Source organism: Ursus americanus, chromosome 20, assembly GCF_024610735.1.
Source record: "Ursus americanus isolate L20-20 chromosome 20, mUrsAme1.1.p, whole genome shotgun sequence".
Lineage (NCBI taxonomy): Eukaryota > Metazoa > Chordata > Mammalia > Carnivora > Ursidae > Ursus > Ursus americanus.
In genome coordinates, this window is record NC_142146.1 from 54379126 (window position 1) to 54407060 (window position 27935).

Genomic DNA, 27935 nt, shown 5'->3' on the forward strand with positions numbered 1-27935 from the left:
TGCAAAAGCTTTTTATTTTGGTGTAATCCCAACTGTTTATTTTTGCTTTTGTTTCCCTTGCCTGAGGAGGCATACCTAGAAAAATGTTTCTACAGCCGATATCAGAGACAGTTCTGTCTATGTTTTCTTCTAGGAATTTTATGGTTTCAGGTCTCATGTTTAGGTCTTTAATCCATTTTGAGTTTATTTTTGTGTATGGTGTAATGAAGTGGTCCAGTTTGTTTGTTTGTTTGTTTGTTTCTTTCTTTCTTTCTCGCTCCCTCCCTCCCTCTCTCCCTTTCTTTCTTTCTTTTTCTTTCTTTTCTTTTTCTTTTTTCTTTTTCTTTTTTTTTTTTTTTGCATGTAGCCATCCAATTTTTCCAGTTGTGAAGGCAGGCCAGGTTTGGGGACCATGTTTAGGGAGGGGGTCAGTCCCATGGGACCAGCCAAGAGGGTCCTTGGCTTCTCGCAGGATGGAAATCAAACATGAGCCAGAAGAAAGTGAAAGCAGAGTTTACTGAAGATAGAGAGAGAGCAGATAGAGATGGACCCTCTGCGAGACTCAGAGAGGAAAGGAACATGAGTCCCGTCTTTGTTTGGGTCTGGGGGTTTTTATTGAAGATGGTGGTCTGGTGCACATATCCTCTCAGACCTCAGGAATCAGTTAGAACGAAGATGAGGGCCCAGTGTTATTCCTCGGAGCCAGGGAGACTTGGCATCAAGATGTCTAATGCCCGTGGTCTGGAATATGCACATGATAGCTTCTTCCAGTCATTCTCACCTGGTCCTTCCTCATATGTTATCTATCCTAGAGAAATCATTAACTCCTTGTCCCTTACAGGGAAGACATATGCTATTTGTATTACAAGGCAATGTGTAGAGTGCGTAGGGGTGCAGACCCTAGCAAGAATAGAAGCCGGAAAAGAAGCAAAGGAAAAAGAACCAGCATGTTTTCTCATGGGGTCACTTCAGTTTCCCTGTCTCCCCAGCAGCATTTGTTGAAGAGCCCATCTTTTCCCCATTATATAGAAAGCTTTCTGTCAGCACCAGAGGCCTGCTGGCCCACAGGCCAGCGGTGAGGTTGGAGTCCTCTGCTTGGTCCGAGCCTGATGTGCTGAGGTGCCATGGCTGGTGTCTCAGTGGGGGACAAGGAGCAGCACAGTTAGTGATAGTGTTGATGTGAGGAGAAGAGGCATTGTGCAACCACCCAAAGTGACAGACCAATCTTAAATCCTGGATTAAAATGCTGACGAGGAAAGAGATCCCATAGGTTAGAGAGCTCCGTAGAACGGGCAGGTCCCTGTTCTCTGGAAGGTAGTAAAGACAGAGAAATCAGCTCAGCGGATGCTGGGGAGAGATTAGGATATAGAGAAAGCCGGGATTACAAATCTGAATGGCATCTTGTACAAATGTTATCTCCTAGGATGTTTCGTCTGTGCCATCAGTAAAAATCCTCAGCCATGTAATATGTTCTTAGTGAACACTTAACAAATGCAAAACACAGTACAGGCACCAAGGGGCCTACAAAGCCAGTGGGGCAGAAAGGACTAACATTGTTGAGGAGGCTTTGCAATGCCACTTAATTAATTAAATTTAGTCTAACTTAATTTAATTTTTACCTCTAGACCCATAAAAGTTTTACTGCAGTCATAGAACTTTTTCTCTATCTTCTTGCTTACTTTGTGCCATTCTCTAGGGTTCATTACTTTTTGCCAAACACACAAGGGTCAGAGGGAACGACTTCCCTCCAGAAGTCAATACTCAAGATGAGAAAACTTGCCTTGTCCCCACATCCTCTGAATTTGCCGCAGCCCAGGCTTCTGACTCACCCTTCATACCCTCAGTGCCTCTTCATCCTGTCAGCTCTGGGCTCTGCGGCTCACCCCGAGCTGCTCCTGTTTCTCCTCAGGCAGCTGCTTCCTCCAACCAGAGCACACAACGTATTTCCAGAGCTTCGCCTTCTGAAACCTCCCCTTCCAATGCGTGGGTCTCGCTCTTTCTCAAAAAGACAATAGTTTTTAAGAATACAAAAAGCCCTGTCACCTACTCCCCCTCCAATTTTAGTATATGTGCCGCTGATTGAGCACCTGTCACCTACTCTCAAACACAGACCTTTGGAAAACAAAGTGCAGAGAAGATAACATATCGCACTATTTACTCTTGTAGACCTCACTGCTTTGAGTCTCTTTATTTGTTTATGCAAATAAGAAAACGTTTGCATTAATTCTTCTCTGTAATAATTGGTTTCCAGTTTACAAAGTAGAAAGTCGTTTGGAATTACAGACAGGTAAAACACGTATACAGAAGGATAGGGAATGGAAGGACGAAAATCTTTTAAATTCAAAAATGGTAGGGCGCCTGGCTGAATCAGTTGGAGGAGGGTGGTGACTCTTGATCTCGGGGTCGTGAGTTTGAGCCCCACATTTAAAGTAGAACTACTTTAAAATAAATCAATAAAATTTTTATAATGTTCACTTTTTAAAAAATTTAAAAATAGTTGTAGAGTAATTGAGGGTAAGTTTTTGCTGTTTCCAAGCTTTGATCTAATGTTATTATTTGGCTTTACAAATAAATGTGTTTTTTAAGTATTTTGAGTATGAAGTGCAAATAATGGATTTTTTTCCCTCTTGGGCTGGTGCATGATTCTCTCCAGCTAGTTTCCCAACTGCCTGCCTGGGTGTGAGTGAATTCCATAATAACAATCAAACAGTGTTTAACCCACATGAAGCATTATCTGTGTTCCAGCTCTTAGTTTATTCCAAACGTTGTTATCTTGAACAGGGTGCATTATGTTGCATAAGAAATTCATTGTAACAGTTTAGATCGTTTTAGCAATTCATCTGTTTAATGAAAAGTATATACAATCACATACAACTATACTAGAAATATTTTCCACATATTTAGATATTTTAAATCAGATGAGTTTCTCTATCTGGAATGGGCTTCCTCCACTCATTGTCTACATAAATTCTTTATAAATTAAAAATCCACACACACCCTCCTTAAGTACATTTTTATCATAAAGATGGAAATAGTATAGGAGTATATAGAGATACTATCTTTTCTCCCTTAATGTTAAACAATTCTGTTCTGTTTGAGGTATTGATGTGCCCACTGACAAGCTAGGTTTGCGGGTTTCCCGCAGCTATGTGGGCATATGGCATAGTCTGCCAATGAGATACAAGCTAACCGGGCGTGACTGCTGGGAGAGCTGTTTTTTTCCCTGAGAAAGACATAACTCATCTGGAACACATTTTTTTTCCTCTTTATCTTCTTCATGACTAGAATTTGGAGGTAATGCCTAAAGGTGCAACAACAATCTTGTGACTGTGAATAGAGGAGACACACCTGAAAGATGGTGGGACCAAACCTGGAAAGAGCCTAGAGCCTGGATTTATGTGACCAAAATAAACTCCCGTCTTGTTGAGGTTAATGCTCCTGTTCTAGGTAGCTACATATCACATACTTCCAGCCCCCAATTCCAGACCCACCCCAGAGATACTGTGTATTTTTGAGACCCATCGATATGCATACCACATTAAAGTTTTATTCCAGTTTTTTTCCAAAAATGGGATAATACTATATGTCTTACTCTGAACCTCATTTTTTTGACTTAAGAATATGGTCTAGATATCTTTCCATGTTGGTACAAAAGGAATTATCCTTTTAAAAAATATTTTAAAGAGAAGACAGGGTGCCTGCCTGGCTCAGTCAGTACAGCATGCAACTCTTGATCTCAGGGCTATGAGTTCAAGCCTCACATTGGGTGTAGAATTTATTTAAAAATAAAATCTTGGGGTGCCTGGGTGGCTCAGGGGGTAAAGTGTCCGACTTGATTTTGGCTCAGAACATGACCTCAGGGTCATGAGATCAAGCCCCACATTGGGCTCTCTGCTGAGCATGGAGCCTGCTTAAGATTCTCTCTCTCCATCGAAAACCGGGGATGTACTGTATGGTGACTAACATAATATAATAAAAAATCATGTTAAAAAAAAAAAAAGATTCTCTCTCTCTCCCTTTCCATCTGCCCCTCCCCTGCTTGTGTGCACGTGCTCTCTCTCTCCTTTTTCTCTCTCTCTCTCCAAAAAAACCCACAAAAAAAACAAAAGAAAAATAAAAAGAAACAAAACCTTAAATATATAAAATAAAGAAATTTTCTCTTTTCTTTTAAAGGTGACACATGCTTATTCAAGCAATAAAGAAAACTTTAAGTAAAAAGCAGCAAATGTCCCTAAGTCCCACTATTTTGAAATAACCAGTATTATTATTATTGGTTTGTATTCTTATCAGCTCTCTCTGAAAATACTGGGAGTCATTCTCTTCCACTACCACCTCCATGTACATGTGTATACACATTCACACACATGCACATGCATACAAATACACAGAAATATAGACACAAATACACATACACACAAATACACACACAAACACACACAACACACAATCACAAAGACATATGCAAATATACACACCTACTCACATGGGAGAGTGAGAGAGAGAGAAACTTACAAAATCAGAAGCTATTAAAAAGTGTTCAATTTGGGTTTACTTGGGTGGCTCAGTTGGTTAAGCGTCTGCATTCAGCTCAGGTCATGATCCTGGGGGTCCTGGATTGAGCCCCACATCGGGATCCCTTCTCATCGGGAAGTCTGCTTCTACCTCTCCCTCCCCCCTAGAGCTCTTGCTTGAGCTCTCTCTCTCCCTAATGAATAATAAAAAATCTTTTTTTAAAAAGTGTTTAATTTTAGTTGAATTAAACAGAGGAACTGGTAGAATGTCTTTGAAAGTAATGACTACAATTGTTATAGAAAACCAGAGAGAAATACCCCAAATTCAAACCAGATATCATTTTTAATACCCATAAGAGTTATAGAATTAATAACAGAAATAGTTGAGATCAAAATATGTCATATTAATATTTTCTTTTCCTAAAGAATCTGTGCATATTTAGCATTATAGGTTGTAATAATAATAAATATTATACTTATTAGACTAACATAGACATGTGATTCCAATTTAAAATGTAGAATTGAGTAATTGGTTTAGATTTATGAATTTAAGAGAAATGTTACTGTTTATATATAGTATTAAAACATTTAGTAGGTGTTAAGTTTCACCATATTTTAAATTTTAACTAATTTAGTTCATAGGAATGATTTAATTACTTGGGAAGGTTTGTTATTTAGACAATTGAACGACTTAAAAGAAAGTCAATATATTAAATTTATAAACCCTGTTTAAAACGTTTAAAAGAATTTAATTAACTACATTTGAGAATGTAACCAAATATTAATTGAAGGCCATTAAAAGTGACAATTCAAGTCTGCTAGACTTATAATGGAATAACGAAATTTGTAAGCTGAAGTTAAATGCTTAAGGAAGAATGAAATTAGAATCTGTAAATTAATAAATTGATTATTCAATTTTAAAACCAAAGTAACTTCTAAATTGCCTTTTCTGTGACCATAAGAAAACTCATATTTATTAAGAAGGAAAAATAAATTAAGTGAAGCATAAAGAATTGTCAACTTTGGATAAACATTTCCTCACCATTCAGATATATTGTGTCTCTTATCTTCCAAGATTAAGACAAAAGATTATGAAAACCATTAAGGATTTGTAATCATTATGCTTTTAGTGTTCTTTCAAATTATGTGTTGATTTTAGCATTGAAAATGTTGAGAGACCTTGAGAAGAAATGGTGCCGATTACATGACTCCCTGAGAGGAATCTGAAAATATTTCTCTCTTTGATTTAATCATTTGGTTTTGAGCCCAATTTACTCTTTTCCACCATCCTAGTTTTTTAAAAAACTGGAATTTGGATGTATTTATTATGAGAAAATGAATGCATTTTTCCAAAAATTCTTTGTACATTATGGTTAATTGATCAGTTCAAGTCCGTTATTGCCAATAAGAGATATTGTTGTTAAAAAAAGAAAAGAAAAAGAAAATGTTCCTGCTATGAAAGATAACAGGATTAACTCCGGGAGATGGGGTAACCAACCATCCCAGTGTGCATGGGACTGATGGTTGTACTGGAACTCAGGACTGTCTGTGCTAAACCCAGTAACCTCGGTTACCCTAATGGAAGGCACTGGCGCATAGGTGCTAAGACTGTAGATGCTACATTTGAGTCTTGACTCTTTGATTTATTTTCTATTTATCATGAGCAAATAGTTTCTTTTCGTGCCTCTATTTTCTCATCTCTAAAATGGTGATGAAACACCTTTTCCCACTACCCAGGGAGGGAATCACAGGGTTTTGTTCTGTGTTCCCACTGTAACCTAAAGAGAAACTTTCACAATGTCCAGAGCCCCAATATCCTGCAAATGAAGGAGGAGGATATCCTTAAATTCCTTGCAGCAGGAACCCATTTAAGTGGCACCAACCTTGACTTCCAAATCAACAGTTCCTCTGCAAAAGGAAAAGTATGGCGTCTACATCATATATCTGAAGAGAACCTGGAAGGAGTGTCTGCTGGCAGCTCATGCCATTGTTGCCATGGAAAACCCCAGTGGTGTGAGCGTCATATCCTCCAGGAACACCGGCCCTTGGGCTGTGCTGACGTTGGCTGCTGCCAGTGGAGCCACTCCGATTGCTGGCTGCTTCATTCTGGAACCTTCACTAATCAGATCCAGGCAGCATTCTCGGTGTCTTCAGCATGTTACTGGTCCCAGGGCTGCCCACCAGCCTCTGGCAGAGATGTCTTACGTTAACCCGCCTGCCATCGCTCCGTGTACCCCAGACTCTCCTCTGCACTGTGTGGACACTGCCATCCCACACGACAGCACGGGAGCTCACGCAGCGGGTCGGAGGCGGTGGGTGCTGGCCTGGGGAGTTCTGCACACGTGTGGCACCATCTCCCGTGAACCCCACAGGAGGCCACGCCTGATCTCTCCTTCTACAGAGAGCCTGAAGAGACCGAAAAGGAAGAGCAGGCCGCTACTGAAAAGGCCGTGACCCAGGAGGAATTTCAGGGTGAATGGCCTGCTCCAGCTCCTGAGTTCACTGCTACTCAGCCTGAATTGTGGACTTGTCCAAAGGCATGAAGGTGTCTTCTGTGCCTATTCAGCAGTTCCCTACCGAAGACTAGAGAGCCCAGCCGGCCGTGGAAGACTGGTCTGCAGCTCCCACTGCTCAGGCCACTGAATGAATAGGAACAACCACTGAGTGGTCTTAAGCTGCTCTTCCACAAAGGCAAACAAAACGGAAATAAGGTTAATGGAAAACAAGCAGTTTCAGTAAACAAGCAAACAGTCAACATCTATCCCAAAGGATTGTGAAAATTAAATGAGTTACTATATGGAAAGCATCTATAGTAATTAAGCACTAAATATACACTAACTGCTATTGCGAGCTCCCCACAGGAACATCAATTATTGGACAAGTCATGTTTGTTCTTCATTTTATTTTGTTCTCTGAAATTGTTTTAATTTCTTTGCCCTTCTCCTCTGCACTCATTGTGATAGCCTCACATCTTCCTTTCACGCCATCTAGCAAACAATGGCAGTTGCCTGCCTGATGTAAGTTTTTCTCTTCTTCCTCACTAACAGAACTCTATTTTAGTTTTGATGAAAATATATATAGCTTAAATACTTGATTTACTGGGTTGTCTTGAAGCAAGGGGTGGATGAATGACCTAGGACACAGTTCGGGCCAAGGAGATACTGGGTAAGTCTACCATGTGGGATATTTAGGAAAGCTCTCTGAAAGGGGTCTGACTAAGCTGGTGCATATCTTTTGTCTTTTTCTTCCTCATTATTTCTTTCTAGAATATAGATGCGCGGTGGAAGGAGAAGAGCTTTCTTGGTATAAGAGCTACACCCTAGAGATGCTAGAGCAGAAAGCTAGCTGGATCTTTCATAGCTCCTTTGAAGAATCAAAAAATAATGACACCATGATTTGTTTTAACGTTTCTTAAGTGTCCTGTTACACACAAGTGAAAATGCCACGGACCATTCATTTAATTTTTTAGCAATGTAAAAAATGTGGGGTACTTTAATAGTTTTCATGTCGTTTTGAGTTGGAGATTTGCTCCAATTTTGATATATGTGCTGCTGAAAAGACCAGGACACGGTTTCTTCTTTGATGGTGAGAAAAAGTTTAAGAGGAAAGTCAAGTCACCAAGATCAAGCAAATCTTGTCATCTTCAATGATAATTACATGAGCCAGTGGGGCGAGCCTCAGAAGGGGAGAGAGAAACACAATGGCCTGTTCTCCATAGAGAAATAGGCATTATCTTTTGTCTCTTTCTGCCAGGCATTCAAATTACCCTTTTCAAATTTTTGAGAATGAGATGTCTGTAAAAATTATTTTCTGTCTTCTATAGTTTTCCATTGTCTACTGTATAATAAATGCGTATTGAGATAATAAATTTGATAACAGGTAATTAAAGCAAGAAAGCATGAAATAGTTCCACTCCAGAAAAAGGACTATGGCCAACATCAGTCTGGGATTGAGAACAAATCTGTACCTGTTGTTATTACTGAATTAGAGTTGCCTGGTAACTTTACCCAGCTGTGAAGTAAGCACTGAGGCAGCCACAGTCATTAACTCTTTCGGGTCCCCAGGACACTGCTTAGTTATTGCTTCAATTTACTGTACTAAGCTTACTAATAGGCAATGCCTTAAAACATTGAGAATATCTGGCTCATAATATGTTTCATCTTCTTTATGATTAGATGGAAAAAGCAATTCTAATTTCGTTCCTCATTCATTTTAATTTGGTTTAGCAGATGTTCTATGTGTACTGCAGTCAACTATTTAATTTGCATTATAGAAGAGCCTATAATAGCAATTTATCAGGGGTTTTGTGTGTGTGTGTGTGTGTGTGTGTGTGTGTGTGTGTGTGTTGTTATAGCGTGGTTTTAATTTCCTCCAAAATGTGGCTATAAAAATAGGATACATTTTATTTTCTTAATTCGTGTGGAATATCCCGAGAGCAAAATTGGGTTCATAAAATTCAAGCAATATTTTAAAATTAGCTTTGTTCGAAAAGGGAATGAGGGAAATAGAGAAACAAAGTAAAGCAAGGAAAAGAAGGAAAGCGAAGGAAACAGTGACTATCTCAGCCTGCCAACGATGAGGACCCATTTGGAGAACAGGCTTGTGGTGGGTGGGGGAACATTCCTCGTTGTGGTATGATGTTACATTTCGAAAACTTTTCTTACATGTCTTTTTTTTTCAGGAGTGTGTGTATTAAAGAGGATGTTTGAACAAGCCACCGTCTGAACAAATGGAAGGGACTGTACATGTCAATATTTTAGTTTGGTTGTTATAGATTTTCCCAAGTCTTATTTGGAGTTGGCCAAACAGCAAATGTTTGTTGTTTTAAACTTCTAAGTTTTGGGGTAATTTTTTATGTGGTAATAGATAACAAATACAATCTATATCATAAGATTGTCTTGATGACTAAATGAGAGCAAGTGAATAATACAGATTATCATCATTGGGTTGGTCTATGAGAACTTTGGTCAGGAATTTACTTCTTTCATATTGATTATACCTATTCTCTTGACAAGCTCAATTTTTTGATGTTCTGATAACTTTCAGTTCTTGTTTTACATTTCTCCAAATTCTTTCACCACTCTTAAATTAGAAGGTACAGACATTTCTACTTTAACTTCATGTTGGAAATATATGATTGGCAAAAACAGTGAATTCCTAGATCTTACAATAAAAATAAATTACACTGAAAAAGTAATCCTGTTCTTTAAAAAACCTGTATATAGATGAACTAAAAAAATAGTTTCTGGCTGGTATGCTAGAAAGTCACTTCAGCAAAGCCTACATATTCTCTGTAGGGGTTTGATTAAAGAGTGGTTACTCTATAATCTCCTATATTTGGGACTGTTTCTCAAAGACTATTGGGCCTTATCAATAACAATTTCATCTTTACATCCGCTGGTGAATAATGTTTACAAGATAGTATTTTAATTGCTTAAGGCCTAGATCTCAAATTCAATCCCCTGGGGGCTGAGCAGGTCAGGAAAACGAATGGAGTGAGCCCAATGGGGAGCACAGGTCCTCCAGGCGCTGCAAATACTCCGCTAACCTCAATGTGCTCATGCAGGAATTTGAATGCTGGGTTGCCAGATTCTTCTAGGTTCAAGAGAACATGGAAATCTGGGTTTGAATTTATGTGTTTTAAAAATTTTTTCAGAGAAAGCTCTCTATATTTTAAAATATTATTTCATTTGTTTTAAACATGTGCAGATTGGATAAAATATATCTGTGAACTGCAGTCATTTCCCAGATACCAAGAGATGAGAGAGAAGCTGAGTGTATAGACTGCAAAGTTATTATTTTGTGGGCAGAACCTGTTTGTACTGGAAGAAAGTTTCAGAGGCTTGTGTTTTGCATATTTCCAGGTGTTAGATAAATAAGGCATGTTTTCTATAAATAGGCCAGCTCTGGCAGTGCATCATCAGACAAATATAGTGTTTAAAGTCTTCTCATCAAGCGTTCTCATTCATACAGACAAACTAGTTTTAATTTCCAAAAAAGACATTTCCCCCACGCCTATAATCACTTTCCTGCCGATTCACAGTGGCCTATGTTACAACACTGCTGTTTAACCAGCTGCAAAAACAATAAATGGAAGCCAGTGTAGAAAAGGTCATCTGTCAGTTGGATAGCACTGATCCATCATCACAAGGGCCAGCAAAGCTGGGGTTGGTTCTATCACCATCACCTTAGGGATGTCAGCAACCTGCAGGGTCCAAAATAAATGTGCTCTGCTTTTGACCTTTACTCTTTTCACTTTCACAGTGTTTGTTCCTTTATTCAGCATGAAAGCTTACGTAAAATGTGAATCTATTGTCATAATCTCAGGAATATTATTAATGCATAATTACATGGCAGGAACTACGTTTTGAATTGCTGGAAAATGCGAGGAGATGACACCTTTAGCCTCTTCCAGGGTGGTTCACATTCTGCTATTTCTACCATATGTGTTGTTCTTCTTATAGCTACTATTTTGGACCTATTGATTTCTGGCAACTGAAAAGAATAATATAGAATACTTTGTTTTTCTGAAAGGTCTGTTGGGTAAGATTTATTGCATCCTAAATTTTGATCTGGAAACTAAACTTTCCCAATTAAATCGCAAAGGGAGTGGCTCCATCGATGGTAGACAATACTCACTGTATAAAGTTTATTTTACAAACTTACTAAGTGGTCATACTTTCCCAGACTGCTATTGATGATAAAATGTTGAGCAAGACCCTAAATTAGTGAAGTCAATCCAGGTGGAAGACAATTGATTACTAACAATATTTACTTTTCTATATAAGAAAAATCAATAGTTTTATCTGTTTTACATATAGTAGACAATGGACATTTTTCATTAGCCTATCAGTAAAAATGAACACATTTAATATTAGTAATTCTGTAAAGAATGGGGATATTTTGTAAAAAGCAAGATTAAGCAATTTCTTTTTTTTTTTTAAAGATTTTATTTATTTATTCGACAGAGATAGAGACAGCCCGCGAGAGAGGGAACACAAGCAGGGGGAGTGGGAGAGGAAGAAGCAGGCTCATAGCGGAGGAGCCTGATGTGGGGCTCGATCCCATAATGCCGGGATCACCCCCTGAGCCGAAGGCAGACGCTTAACCGCTGTGCCACCCAGGCGCCCCAAGATTAAGCAATTTCTATACAGATTTTGATCCTCTTTTTATTATGCATTTAGTAAGGTTGAATGCCTGAAAATTGTGTGTCCATTGTCATATTTCTTTTGTCTTCTGAATGAGAATTATGAAGTAGGTGTGAACTAGCTTCTCCCAGTCCAATCCTCCTGCATACAATACCTGCAAATTCTGGGCAAAAATAAACAACTACCTAGAGGCATTGAAGACTAAAAGCAGGTAGAAATTGGGTCAACAGTTGGAAGAAGAAAATTGCACTGGGTGAGTTTCTCCATTTTCAAAGACTTTTAGTTTGAGGACAAGCCCTAGGAGGGGTAGCTAAAACCCCTGTGCATGGAAATCCACAATTTTATTGGCTTCAAGAACCAGAGGACAAAATTCAGAGGGACCACAACAGCAGGTGAATAAAGGGGAGAAAAGGAGAGAGCCTGAGAGGGGAACCTCAAATTCTGCATATGAGCTCTGCTCAAATTTCTGGTTGGGCCCTAAACCGTGCATACATGGGCAAGGCTCTAAGCAGCCCAGGTAAGGCTAAAAAAAACTGAATAATGATTTCAGATGTACACCCACTGTGGGAAAGACAAAGTTTGATGTTTGATTCCACCCAAGTAAGCTGCCCACTAAAACAACAAAAATTAGCACTTTTCAGAGGAATGGGACCAGAATGGGGTCACATGCCCCTGTCCTAAGTGCAGCAGAGTTAAGGCAATGATAGTTTGCCATTTTCAGTCTTTTTCATAGGAAACAGACTCTTCTAGAAAGGGTGAGGAGGGTTGGAAAGCAGGTAGATAACCTACAGGGTCTATACATTTACGAAATTGATAGAGCCTAGTTGGGGCAACAAGCAATTCAGTTCTGTGGGATTGGACGAGGGAACTTTTTTTTCTTACTTTTTTATTTTTATTTATCTTATTTTTAAAGATTTATTTATTTATTTTAGAAAGATAGAGAGAGAGCACACATGAGCAGGGGCAGGGGCAGAGGGAGAGATAGGGAATCCCAAGCAGACTCCCTGCTGAGAACGGAGCCCCACAGGGCTCAATCTCTTGACCCTGAGATCTTGACTTGAGCTAAAATCAAGAGTCTGTTGCTTAACCGAATGAGCCACCCAGGTGCCCCGGAAAAAAAATTTTTTTTTAATAGGAGAAAAGCATACAAATCTATTTAATGTAAGTTTTATGTAGCATGGAAGCTTTCGTAACAAAATAAAGACCCAAGGAAATACTTAGCCCTTTGTACTTTTGTGCTAGGTTTGTTGTGGCAGCCTGAGCAATTAATACAATTCATCTGCATAATTACCTCTTTTCTCTTCCTCTTCCGTATTGTAATGGACATCTGAGTCCAGATGACTTTCCCACATTTTCAGTGTGCAGATTCTCAGCAGATCATCATGGAGATATGGTAATGTCTGCACCATGTGCTCCTGAATTTCAGGGTTTTGACTATGTTACCTATTTGGTTAAACTCATAGGCTTTGTTGCTTTCCTTAACTGAATTCTATTTTGAAGCAAGATAAATAGCTCTCCTAAAAGTCAGCATGAGGTTTTTGACAGATTGATGGTCAACATCTTGCCGTGAGTCCTTCATGAAGCATGGATGAGTCACACCAGCCTCCTCTAGCCTTGAAAATTCTATGATCTATTCCAAAACTCTGATAATTTCTCTAATCTTTTGACAGCACTTCTTGGCATGTGACAGGCAGTTATTTCGCACTTATATTAGTGACAATAAGAAAGACAGCTTTATCTATATGTGGTCATTCCTCAGTGGCTACTACTTACTTTACATGATTTATACTTTCTAGAGCTCTTTTGCTATGCTCTTTGGATACATGATTTTTGAAGACAATTTAAGAGCATTAGGAGTCCAACTGAGGTTAAAATTGACACTTGGATACAGTTATCAGTCCCCTTTATTTTCCGGCTGGGCATTGACAACATATTTTTTAACCCCTCTGGTCATACAAAACCAAAAATCTTTGCTAATTTATATAAAAGCAGTATCTCATCACTTGATGGCAAATAAAAGATATATCTCAATTTTTAGGTAAGACATGACTAAAAATATATATCTGAGAACAAAGAAATATGAAAAATCAAAGAAAAATAATAATTTAAAACTAAATCCAAGTATAGACATTTCTGCCTTCTGAGGGAGGTTAAGGGCTGTGTTGGGGAGGAAGGGATTTTCCACTGTTCAAGATTCTTCTAACCAGGGGCACTGGCCTGACTCTGTTGGTGGAGAGCATGTGACTCTTGAGTTCAGGGTTGTGAGTTCGAGCCCCACATTGGGTGCAGAGATTACCTAAAAATAAAATCTTTTTTAAAAAGGTTCTTCTAACTGGACTAAGAATTAAATTAACATGAGGCAGATTAGCAGGAGAAAATAAAATTTCATTTTGTACATGAGGGGAATCCTCACAGATATGAAATTCCAAAGACAGGCGAAATGAGGTATATATGTCATTCTCAACTAAGGAGAAGAGGGTAGGAATCCGGGACTTCAAAGGGAAAGAATACAATTCACTGAAAGATGAAAAAGGGTAAATGGTAAATGAATGTTTGCTGGCCCATGCAGAAATAATGGAACATAGGAATTTTAACAAATATACTTTGTTAAACTTCTTCTCTTCAATCCCTAATTCATATTATAGTATAGTTATCTGTGGTGATGGCTCTCTTCCTGGAGCAAGTCCTCTATTCTTTCCAGGCAGTTGGAAGGGAGGTCAGAGTTTTTTCTTGAGCCTTTTGGGCCTTGATTGTTTTCAATTCAAAATAATCTACATCCAAAATGGCCTGTCGTGGAGCAATTTTGTCCTTGGCCCCTATAATAGCATAATCCCTATTAGGAGTTTAACAATGTATCTTCTCTCTTCCTTCAGACACTGGTGAGAAAGGAAGAAGGGAAAAGACTGAAATTGCAAAGCTTCTGCCCATTTTACTCTGCAGGTAGTGCGTTCTGGAGTCAACACACACTCTTGTTAAGGCATTTGGGAGTGGAAATGTCTTTGATGCGCCAGAGCCTAGTTAGTGATTGGGAAACAAAATTGCTCTGCATAATAATACAAGGGAAATTGAGTTTACTGAGGAAATCTAGGGGAGGAAAGTGTCTAAAGCGGAGAAACAGGAAGTGTGGAAAGGGAATATGAAAACATGGCAGGAAGCCAGACCCTTTGGAGATGGAGGTGCTCTGGGCAAAATTGCAGCCATTGGTGTGGCCCACAGAATTTAACAAGGACACCTAAAGTTCCACTTTCTGTTGTTTGTCAGGTGCCACTATCTTGTAGTCTCATTCTTCAGACACACCATTCCAGAAGCCTCAAAAGCTGCTGCACATGTGTGAGGATAAATAAAATGATTTTTCTCTGCTTGTAAAGGGAAAGAAAAATGTTCCCTGTCCCTTCTTCTTGAAAGGGTCTCTTTAGAAACAAAACAGTACTTGATTCCCTGCTCTAACATTTGGAAAGATAGATAAATCTCTCCAGGGCTAGATAAGCCCCATCTCCTGTTTCCCTATGCAAAGATGTCTCCAAAGTCTGGGCTTCATACTCCTTGAAAGTTCCACATACAACTCTGGAGTTAACCTCACAGACTATCTTGAGTAACTATTTGTCTCTCAAGTAGATAAGAGGGGGTTAATTATTTTTTCTTCTGCTTTATTCAGTTAGTTATGTGAAATTTTATTCTCACTTCATAGTTACTTTGTTGCTATGTTACACTACATAGTTACATAGGCTACCTATGGGCATGTACTAATCTGTTGGCTTCCTGAGTAGAAAATTAAGTTCTTGGACTCAATTCCAATATGTTGTGTTTGGCAGTGGAAGCATGTCCCAAACACCAAGCAATTCTCAGACACCAGTAGGTTGCCTAAGAATTTAACTCAATTCTGACACTATCTACCTGAGATAGTATCAGATTCCTCAGGCTAGGAGTTCAGTTCTATAAGACTGCTCTTTACCAATAACACCCTTCCCCCCCACTTAAGATACTAGCCAGTCATAAGCCCAGACTATTACCTGTGCTTCTGAACAACTAGGTATAAATCAGATTCCCATGACCTCCCTTTAATTTCCTAGAGATGGAAGAAATGCTAAGTTACGGTATGGGGAAAGGAGTTGGAGTTGCCATGCCTTCTCCAAGCAAGCCACCCTCACCAATCTCCACATGTTCACCAACCTGGAAACTCTCCAAACCCCATCCTTTTGGGTTTTAATAGAGGCTTTATTAGACAGGCATGATTAATTGAATCATTGGCTATTGGTGATTGATTCAACCTCCAGCCCCTATTCCCTTTCCCCTCCCTAGAGGAAGTAGTTGGGATAGAGCTGAAAGTTCCAAATATGAAATCACATCATTGGCTCTGCTGGCCACCAGCCCCCAGCCTTATGTACTTTCCAAAAGTCCTCTCATTAAAATAACAAAGACACATATATCACTCTCCACACTTATGAAATTCCAAGGGTTTGGGGAGCTGTATGAGCCAAGAACAGTGGACAAAGACCAAATATATATAAGGAATCTATATTTGGTAATTTAGATGACCAAATATATATTTCTTGTAAATCACAGTATCACAAGTACTAAATCAATTTTCTTTCTTTTCTACATTGATGTGGAGGAGTCTCTTTGTTCATGGGACTTTTATTTCCCTAACACATGCAAAACATCTTATTCTATGCTTTAAAAGGAAATTAAGAAAAAGGAGATGTCACTTATATTGGGGACCATGCTTTAAAGAGGAGATATGGCATCCATACACAAATAATTTATCAAAAACAAAAGTTTGGAGCCAAAGAAGACCAGGAGAAAAGTAGTACCTCCTCCTCCACCCTCACTCCCACCCCAACACAGACACGGTATCTCTTACCTTAGTTGACATCTGGGGCAAACACATAAACTAATGTTTGACCTAATCGGGATTATTCTGCATGGATTGTTTTGATTTCTACTCTCTCTCTTTTTTTTTTTAAGTAAACTCTACACCCAACGTGGGGCTCAAACTCATGACCCCAAGATCAAGAGTTGCATGCTCCACTGACTGAGCCAGCGGGCACCCCTCTAATATTTTTTAAAAAGGAACATTTGTGCAACATCTTCCATGTTATGAAACATTTTTTACAACATCAGCTTGATGACTTTATGATAACATTGAATGGATACATAAAAATTTACTTAATAAATTTACTCTTGTCATAGATAACATTTCATCAAGTAGCTCTGTTTTTTTGTTTTGTATTTTCCTTATATTTTTATTTGGATACAATTTCAAACTTCCAGAAATTCGCAAGAATATTACAAAGAACACCCATATACCCTCTACCTAAACTCACTTATTAGCATCTTGTCTCAATTGCTCTATCATTTGCTTTTTTGGGGGGAGGGGGATTTTTCCTCTACCAACTTAGGTCAGATTGGGGTCATGGGGACCTGTGAACTAATTGACAATGGCCAGATTCACAGGAGAAAAGACAAGATTTACTTACATACATGTGGGAGCACTCAGGATAGTTTATATAGCAGCTTAGTAGGGGGAAAAGGGTGTGTGGGTAGTTAAGAGCCTCAGTGGAAATGTATGCAAGATTCCTGACGTTAATGGGCCATCTCCTTCCTGGCTGGAAACTCCCCTGGAGGGCAATTTATGGCAGCTGGATTCTCAATTACTGGTTTACTCACAAACAGGAAAATTCCTCAAAGGGGGGTTAATGGCAGCTGTATATTCCGGGTGCTCTGCTTTAGTTAGATAAGGAAATTTCAGATAAGATTTTTGTGCACCTGTTGTAGCTCAAATGTTTCTCATTTAAAATAATCTTTGTGACTTTCTGGTGGATTATTAGTATCTTCATCTCATTCCATGTATATGTATGTCCAGTATATACACACACACATATATATTTATATTTATTTATATTTACATTTATAGAAGGAAGTAAAATATGCCACCCTAAAATATGTCTCTTTAGCATACTCACTATTTTAAGATGGTTATTTATTTTTTTTTTTAAGATTTTATTAACTAATTTGAGAGAGAGAGCACTCGAGCAGAGGGAGGGGAGGGGGAGAGGAAGAGAGAGAATCTCAAGCAGACTCCCCACTGAGCTCAGAGATCCATGGGGGGCTCAATCCTGAGATCATGACCTGAGTTGAAATCAAGAGTTGGCCGCTTACCCAACTGAGCCACCCAGGCACCCCTAAGCTGGTTATTTTTAAGAAATGGCAGACCCAAGAAACTCTGAAAGCCCAGTGGAGGTAATCTTTTTGTAAGAGACATGTACATTTATAAGAAAAGTCTCCTTTTGTAGTGGTGTCTTCCTGGCTGTACCAGGAAGAGGAGGAAACTGTTTGGTTTCTTAACCTCCACAAACTGTTATCAATGAAGAAGGCCTGGAGTTACATCTACATTACAACCTTACTCTTATTTCCTGTGCTCCTCCTGATAATCTCCCACAAGTGACTCCCCACCCCCAACATCTTCTTTTGTCTTTAGCTGAGGATGGTGTTTAAGGTGATGCCTTTGGCCATTTGGGGGAGTCACTCAGTGTTTCTGGGTCTCTCCCATGTATACAGGAGGTATACATGTTAGTAAACTTTTGTTTGATTTTCTTATGTTAATCTGTCTTATATCAATTTAATTATTAGACCAGCCAAAGAACCTAGAAAGGTAGAAGATAAAATTTTCTGCCCCTACAATCTGTCTATCTACATAGACAGATAGATGGATATATGGATTTAAACTCAGAGAATACGTATCTTTTTGTGAATCATTTCTTCCTACTAAACACAAATACTCCAGTCCATTTGAACTGTTTATTTTATTTTATTTTTTATTTTTTTAAAGATCTCATTTATTTATTCGACAGAGAGAGACAGCCAGCGAGAGAGGGAACACAAGCAGGGGGAGTGGGAGAGGAAGAAGCAGGCTCATAGCGGAGGAGCCCGATGTGGGACTCGATCCCAGAACGCTGGGATCACGCCCTGAGCTGAAGGGAGACGCTTAACCACTGTGCCACCCAGGTGCCCCCATTTGAACTGTTTAAAGATAACATATTTATTTTATGTTATATCTATAATTTTTTTAAGTTTATTTGAGCAAAAATTGATTAGAATCAAGCAGTGCCACCCTGGAAGTGGTTAGGGGTGCTCCACTGACAGAAGCAGGGAGAGATTTTTACAGAGAAAGTGGGGAAGCAAAGTAAGGAAATTATTTGATTGGCTGTAACTCAAGTTTATTTAAGTTTAAATCTTACGTTTAAAATTGCCTTATTTGGGGGCGCCTGGGTGGCTTAATCCTTAGGCTTCTGCCTTCGGCTCAGGGCGTGATCCCGGCGTTATGGGATCGAGCCCCACATCAGTCTCCTCCACTAGGAGCCTGCTTCTTCCTCTCCCACTCCCCCTGCTTGTGTTCCCTCTCTGGCTGGCTGTCTCTGTCAAATAAATAAATAAATAAATAAATAAATAAATAAATAAATCTTAATAAATAAATAAATAAATAAATAAATAAATAAATAAATAAAAATAAAATTGCCTTATTTGGAAAAGCCTAGCTGGCTGGGTGTGATTGGTTGTCCTTTGGTTTTGATTTCTTAATGTTGAAGTATTTATAGTCTTAGGTTTTGGTTTGCTTATGTAGAATGCTAAGGTATTAAAACCAACTCAATCTAAGGACCTTGTTTACTTAATATAACATTTCTAAGAGCAGGTAGATCTGTGACATACCACTGTGCGGTTTTCAACTCCAGCATATTTAACATTGACATAATTCTATTTCCTAATCTACCGTCCACAGTCCAATTTTGTCAATTGACCCAATAACGTTCTTTATAGCAATTTTTTCCCCTTCAGCACAGGATTCAATCTAGGATCAGGTATTATATTTAGTTGTCACATCTTTTTAGTCTCTCTCTCTCTCTTTTTTTAAGATATCTCCATGTATATATGAAGTATATGTGCTAATATACTTCTGTTTATTTTTCTTGTGTTAATCTGCTTTTTATTATGGAGGGATTTTAGCCACCAAACCCTGAAAGGTAAAAGGAAAATTGTTTCCCTCTCTACAGTGGTAAGATGTCATTAGACCCTGCAAATACTCCCTTTTTATCAAAAATTTCTATCTTGGGGTGCCTGAGTAGTGCAGTCAGTTAAGTGGCTGACTCCTGGTTTCAGCCAGGTTATGATCTCAGGGTCATGAGATCAAGCCCCACATCAGGCTCCATGCTTAGCGTGGGGTCTGCTTGGGGGGTCTGCTTGGGATTCTCTCTTCCTCTTCCTCTGCCCCTCCTGTTCATGCTCTCTCTTTCTCTAAAATAAATAAATAAATCTAAAAAAAATTTCCCTCTAGATTTAGCATTTATTAATGATTTGTATCTGAACCAATCTTTACTGTTTTGGTTGAAAAATTAAGATTTTCCCATTTAAGCACTCTTTTCATATTAACAAATCAGCACTTTTTACACCCATAGTGCATGAAATTGTGCTTCTCTCTCCACCTCATTAACATTTACTATCTTTTGCCTAACTTTGTAGGTTAGAAAGTACATCATAATTTTTGTGTTTCTAGGTTGTTAATAAGGTAATTTTAACTTTGTTCATTAAATTATCTATTCACACTATATCTACTTTATCAAGAGCTTTGTGTTTTATATATTTGCATGAGGTATATCTATTTTAATGCTGTTAACCCATTCTCATACTTGTGACAGCTATTTCTCTAGTTTGTTATTTGCATTTCAATTTTGTTTATACTTTTACCTTATATCTAAATTTTTTTATATTGGGGGCACCTGGGCGGCTCAGTCAATTAAGCATCCCAATCTTGATTTTGGCTCAGGTCATGACCTCAGGATCATGAGATTCAGCCCTGCATCTGACTCTGCTCTGAGTGTGGAGCCTGCTTGGGATTCTCTCTCTCCTTCTCCCTCTCCCCCCTCTCCCCACACTTGTGAGCTCTCTCTAAAAAATTAATATTTTTTGGATTGAGTCAAATGTATTCATGTTTTCCTTTGTGATTTTTCCATTATATAATAATTAGAAAGTCTGTTTTATATAGTACATAATAAGTTACATAATCAATATTTTAGTGTTGATTATATTCATTCTGCCTATATTGAAAGGGACTTTGTGTCTGTGTGTGTCTGTGTGTCTGTGTGTGTCTGTGTGCGCAGAAAAGAAGAGATAAGGAAATACAGTGATTAGTTCCAAGGATAATTTCATGATAGTAACAATTATTAATACTGGAACTGTTAGTGAAAAAGACTGTGTGTGTTTATAAGAACTCTTTTAACACCAGATCATTCACAATTTTTTCCTTGGGGTCAGGTGTAGTTAAAAGATATGTGGAATTTAAGAAACAAACCAGAGGATCATAGGGGAAGGGAGGGAAAAATAAGATGAAGTCAGAGAAGGAGACAAGCTATACGAGACTCTTAACTATAGGACACAAACAGGGTTGTTGAAGGGGGCGTAGGGGGATGGGGTAACTGGATGATGGGCATTAAGGAGGGCACGTGATGTAATGAGCGCTGGGTGTTATATGCAACTGAGGAATAACTGAACTCTACATCTGAAACTAATGATACACTTTATGTTAACTAACTGAATTTAAATAAAATAAGTTTTTTAAAAAAGGTAATAAGACAACATGAAGCAAAAGATTAGCTGCTGTTATTTTTTACAAAAGACCAAATAGGGTAAAGATGCCCTCTAGTGGAAGGTTAGGTCTTTCTACAATCAAACTGAAAGCATAAAAAATCTGCTATCCATTGTTTTATAAAATGCTCTACATGTGCAATTGAGATGTGGGGTTTTTGCTTTGTTTCTGAACAATAGAATCAACAATAGAACTAAGAAATTAATTCTCTTACATAAGAAATTATATTCCCATTCATATGTTCTTCCTGGATGGATTTTATTTATCTTAATTACTTCTGTGGTACATTATCCTATAAATAGGAAAAACTAAATTGTCACTGTCTGTTTTCTTTTTTGAAAAAAGAATTGGTCACTATTTATTGGCAAGTATATCTACCCTTATAAGTTTATACAAGAAAATATTGACCTGTTCAATAGATAATCTGAGTGTGTTATCAGAATTTGCTTTAATTTTATGAAAGAAATTGTTTTAATATTATGAAAGTAAATAGTTTGTAAAGTTATCAAAAGACGTCATGATAAATATTAGAAAAGGAAGATGTTGACAGAAATGCTTATTATGGGGCGCCTGGGTGGCTCAGTCATTAAGCATTTGCCTTCGGCTCAGGTCATGATCCCAGAGTCCTGGGATAGAGCCCCGCGTCAGGCTCCCTGCTCAGCAAAGAACCTATTTCTCCCTCTCCCACTCCCCCTGCTTGTGTTCTCTCTCTCACTGTGTCTTTCTCTGTGAAATAAATAAAATCTTTTTTAAAAAAATGCTTATTATACAACTTTCAGTGTTGATCTTGTTGAAAAAGAGATAAAAGGATAAAGGAAGTGAGTGTGTAGAGTTAATTTTGTGGTCTTTAAAAAAAACCATTCTGGGCCAATTGGATATCCATCTGGACCAAAAAAAAAAAAAAAGAATCTTAACTTCCCCCTCACACCATAGAGAAAAACTGATTCCAAGTGGATTGCAGATCTAAATGTGAAAGGTAAAACAGTAAAGCTTTCTAGAAGAAAACATAGTCATCTTCAAGATAGCAAATATTTCTCGAACTGTATACAAACAGCACTAACTACAAAGGAAAATGTTGATAATTGTACTAAATGAAAATTAAAGAACTTCTTTAAAACAACATTACTAAAGGGAGTGAAAAGGCAAATCACATGCTGGGGGAAGACATTTGCGTTACATGTATTCAATGAAGGACTCATCAGGAATATGTATGGAATTCTTATAAATCAATAAGAAAAAGAGCATAGTAGAAAAATGGACAACTTAATAGGGACTTTACAAAAAAATTCTAGTGACCAATAAACTTATGAAGATGAGTTCAACTTCCTTGGTCATTAGGGAAAGCACACTTAAATCACAGTATGATAGATAGCACTATAACCAGAACTGTGCTGGTAAATGTAGGACAATGGACTTTCTAGAGGGGGGAAAAGTACGGTGTGTATATCACAAATTGACAAATAATAAAAAAAATGCAATATAATATGTATTATTTATTCTAAATTCTTATATAGTCAATTGATTTTTATTGAATGCTTTTATTGATTTTTGCTGAACTCTAGTATCCATATCTATTTGTAATTCAACCATGCTTTGATAAATTTTTTAGCTACTCACAACGTATCAACGACAAATATGACACTTTTGAGTTTAACCTGCATTATTAACATTTTCCCATCACTTTCTTAAGTCTATATAAATCAACAGTACAATAAATCGAGCCCTGATCAGTAATGTTTCTCAGTTTCAATGGTGTAAACACTGCACTGTAGTCAATACCCACAAGATATTGCCGAAGAGATGCATGGCAGTGCACCATTACATAGTATTTCCACCTACAATTGGTGGAAATAACCTTAGTAACATTGATGACAGTCAGATGTAGTAAAATAGGAGATAATGAAATTTAATACTTTTTACCTTTGTTTTAATATAACTTAGTTAAATTTACACATAATTTAATTTTGAATAATGATTGTGTTTAACAACTAGCTCTCAAAATTATTGAAAATTTAACTGTTGGCTCCTAAGAGCTGGTATGAGCCAGCTCTAGCATACTCTTCAACCTACCAGAAGAAAAGACAGTCAATACCAAGTGAAGCCCTATGACCTGACAATTCAATTCCTAGATAAACGACAGAAACGCACACATAGATTCCCCAAAGATATGTACGAGAATGTTCACAGCAGCACCATTCATAATAGCCCTAAGCTAAAAGCAACCCCAAAGTCCATCAATAATAGAATGGATAAATCAATCACAGTGTATTCAGTGAGAACAAACCAACTACTATTACATGTACCAATATGGGTGAATCTCATAAATGCAATGTTGGGTGAAAGAAACCAGACCAAAGGCATACATACTGTATGTTTACATTTATATAAAGTTCAGAAATAGACAAAATTAATCTCCAGTATAAAGGTCAGGAGAGTGAATACCTCTTGGGGTTAGGGCTAAAGGGGATCATCTAGTGTCCCAATTATGTTCTTTTTCTTAATCTAATCTTTTTTTTTTTTTTTTAAGTAATCTCTACCCCCAACGTGGGGCTTGAACTCACAAACACAAGAGCAAAAGGCACATGCTCTATCAACCGAGCCAGCCAAGCACCCCGTGTTCTTTTTCTTATCTGGAATTGTTTACACAAATGTGTCCAGTTTGTGAACATTCATCGAACTGTACGACGTGAGCCCTGTGTGCTTTTCCGTAGTGGTTGCATTTCAATAAAGCGTTTACTTTAAAACATTTTTATTTTATAAGAATTTTATTTATTTATTTAACGGGGAGAGAGAGAGAACAAGCAGAGGGAGCATCAGGCAGAGGGAGAGGGAGAAGCAGACTCCCCACTGTGCAGAGAGCCCGATGCGGGGCTCCACCCCAGGCCCCTGGGATCGTGACCTGAGCGAAGGCAGGCACTTAACTGACAGAGCCACCCAGGCGCCTACTTCAAAACATTTTTAAATGCAGTCTCTGGATTTCAAAAAAATAAAACTGACCTAACTGATAATTTCAAGGTAAAAGTAAATTGGTCAATTTAATTATATCTGAAGGAGTAGGGGAGTAGAAACCTGAAGGCTAGGTAATGGAGTCCCATTATTTAACCATGAGACCATGTGAAAGGAATTTTATTCCTTTTGTGACTCAGTCCTTTCAAGACAGTAGTGTTGATGAATTACACAAACCAGAAAATGATTGAAAGAAAAAGCTAATCACATATCTGTATTAACCTTAAAAATACCTAAATGCTTTTTGAAGCTATTATGTCAGAGAGTTCTATATCCAGAAAAATTCCGTGTTTTCCCTAAAAAGATGGCTTTAATGATAAGAATGAAATAGCCACTTAAAAACTTTTCAAAGACATGATAACGTTATTCATTTTTGCCTTTGGCCTGTATCCACAGAGGGAAAACAGCTACAGGCCAATAAAATAAAGAGGAAAGGAGTGCCTCTTGGTGAAAGATATGGGTAAATGGTTCAATGAATATTGGAAATGGAGTGAAGTTTCCCTCAGCTGTAAACACGGGGGAAGGCAAGAAGCAGCTTTCTGCTGAGTGGAAGTTAATTTAACAGCATATGTTGCAGATGAAAATATTTTCCAGAGATTATTAATTCCTATAGATCTACACCTACATTTTCAAATTAGTATCAAATTACTTTCGAAGCTGTGTCCTCCCATACAGCATATCAAAATATTACGTAAAAAAAGACATTTGATTCTGTTGCTACACCAAGACCCGCCTAGAAGTCACTGCTATAGCACATCTCACATTTCATAAATTTTTATGCCCGCTTTGACCTAGACTTGCCTTTCTGTGTGAGTTACTTAGCAGAACTTGGCTTAAGAATATGCGATATGTCTAAAAGAGTATTCATTTTAGGTGGATGTGATGGGAAGAGATCCTTTCTCGAAGGTTCCTGCAAGCCTTATGTTTTGGTCAAGGGTGAGCACCACCACCGAGCACCAGTTTGGCAGTAATCCTACACATCTCCTCTGAAAAGAGCTCGGAATTTTAATCAACAATCAAAGATCTTGGAATTCTTTTAGACATTTGGCTCTGCTCACATAACCAAGTTAATAATGTGAACAATAGGCTCAGATCAACTGAACAACCAGACGCAGACACGACTTGGGAAGTCAAACAAGGATTATGTATTTAGAAGTGCAGTGTGAAGTCAGAGTGGGCAGGGTACAGTGGGGAGATCAGTTCTCATTTGCTGTAAACAGACAGAAATGCTTCTCCTTGAATAGCCCTCAAAAAGGCCACACACAGCAGACACACAGTTGGGGATGGTCAATCTGAGCAAACGAAGTTCATATCATAGCTTTCAAAGCTCAGCTGCCACTTCAGACCCAGTCTTACATGCATGGTGCTGAAGCAGTCTAGGACATGGTCTTGCTGGGGGACATGCTGGAGACAGCTGCACTGTGGCCAGGGATATCTCATCTATCCCAGAGTCATATGATACATATGAGGCTTCCAGGTGTAGAGTACACGTACTTGTACTCCTAAACTTTGCATTCATCACTCTAACCTCTCCAAGCTAGAACAGCTTGGGCCAGATAGAATCCTCATTTCCATGCTGGGCAGCAGAGCAAGAATCCTGTACCCTGATGGCCCGAGAGTCATACTAAAGCACCATTGGACCTAGTCTACAAGTCCAGACTTACTTAGGTTGACAAGGAATCATGAGACTGAAGAAGGAATGAAAGACTGCAAAATATCTGCCCCAGTCATAACCTGTCTAATTAGGTAGTCACTAGCCATTGTAAGACAACTTTTCTATGTCATTATTTTCTACGTGGTTTTGTTTTGCTTTGTTCATCTGTTTTTGCCTTCTAAACCTCTTTGTTGAGATATGAGGACAATTCTATCTAGTCATCCTTTCATCAGGTGAAATAACCATTTGCTTTGGACGTGTCCTTCCTTTCAACCCAGTTTTTAAAAATTAATTAATTTATTTATTTATTTATTTTTAAGATTTTATTTATTTATTTATCAGAGAGAGCACAAGCAGGGGGAGCAGCAGGCAGAGGGAGAAGCAGGCTCCCCACTGAGCCAGGAGCCCAACGCAGGATTCAATCCCAGGACCTGGGATCATGAGCTGAGCCGACTGAGCCACCCCAGGGGTCCCTCAACCCGATTTTAAACGATAGGATGAAAAGTTGCAGTGTCTCCATGCAATCCCAGCAATTCGGGTTCATCATTGGATTAATCCATAATGTTTTAATCAGGGAAGAATTCCTAGATGTTACACGTCTCTGCCTAAAGCTTAGCCTACCTTAACTACTTTTTTGTGCTGAAACTCTTCCTTATCCTGGATCATTCTGCTAAGGCAGAGAACTGATTAGAATCAGGCGCCACGTTCAAATCCTTTCTTTACTACCTTCTATCTTTGTAATCTTTGTTAGGTCCCATAGACCTTGAGCTTTGCTTTCCTCATCAGTAAGGTGGGATTAAATCTACCTCACGGATTTGTAATGACAGTTAAGATAAGGTTTGCAACCTTGACTAGAACAGCGCTTGACACATAGTCTGTGTTCAGTGAATATAAATTGAGTCTAAATCCGACAGTTTGGTCTTTTGGAATATGTAGCATATGCCAAAATTCTTTATTGTGCACAATTTTTACTGCCAGGGATGGGTTTTATTGAAAACCTTTAAATTTCAGCAATAAATTAATTGCTAGGATTTTAGAGGATGAGCGTGTTATGTTCTGAACAGAAATAAAAATGCTTGCAACTAAAAGCATTTCCTTGTATGTGAAACTAAGGCTCGTGACTACATGCCAAGCAACTCACAAATACATATCACATTCTGGGCCACCACTTACTTTCTTGGAAGCTTCTTGAGAAAATTAATGAGTGTATCCAAGAGTTTGTTGAACTCAAGTAAATTTTCACTGAGCCGTTTGCTTGCTCACTTTGTAGATGGATTAAAGGTTATGAGAGAGGGGCATAGGTGACAGTGCCGCGGATGGGCTGGGAAACAGTGAGCCTGCACAATCATGCAGGCAAGGAAAAGCGCTCCACATAGGGATTAAGATTTTAATTGGTTTCTCAAGGCACTTGCAGACTCTATTGAGGAGCTAATTCAGAATTTTAGAGGAATACTGAAGGAGTGCAGCCATGACCATTTAGGGCTTTCTATTTTACATTTATAAATATTAATTGAACACATTACCACTGTCTAAAAATGGTCTAATAAATATTTACCAAGATTAGCCGGCTATTAGACTTCTTAACTTAGTGCTTCCAACTATGTTAATTTTGGCAATGAATGTGCAAATTACTAAGCTTGTTTAAGGATTCTAAACTTGGAAGGGGCAGAGATGGGGAAATAGGAGGAGTTATTTGAAAATTAGCAAGTAAGGGACAGGACAGTAGCGGGCAACGGCTCAACTCTCCATCTCTAGTTGCTGCCCAGTCTCTGTCCACAGAGATCTAGGCTCACCTGATTACAGGCGCTGGCCCTGAACTTCTGAGCTAATGGATACAAAGAAGCAGGCACTGCGGGAAGCCCAACAGGTGTCATCTAGTTGAGTTCCCAGGGGAGCAGGGACCATAGTGCTAGGAGCCATAGCTGTGTCCATAGTGCATCTTGCGAAAGGGATGTCTGTGTGGGCTTAACTGGGTGAATTGGCTCTGATGTGGATGTTGG

The 27935-nt window shown here is 38.5% G+C and overlaps 1 protein-coding gene and 1 pseudogene across 1 annotated transcript in view; both read left to right on the forward strand.

The window, feature by feature from the left end:
- Window positions 1-27935, forward strand: part of NMD3 (NMD3 ribosome export adaptor) — a 114579-nt gene that overhangs the window by 45510 nt on the left and 41134 nt on the right. The gene's annotated exons all lie outside the window — the stretch shown is intronic.
- LOC123801430 (small ribosomal subunit protein uS2 pseudogene) lies at window positions 1746-9165 on the forward strand (annotated as a pseudogene).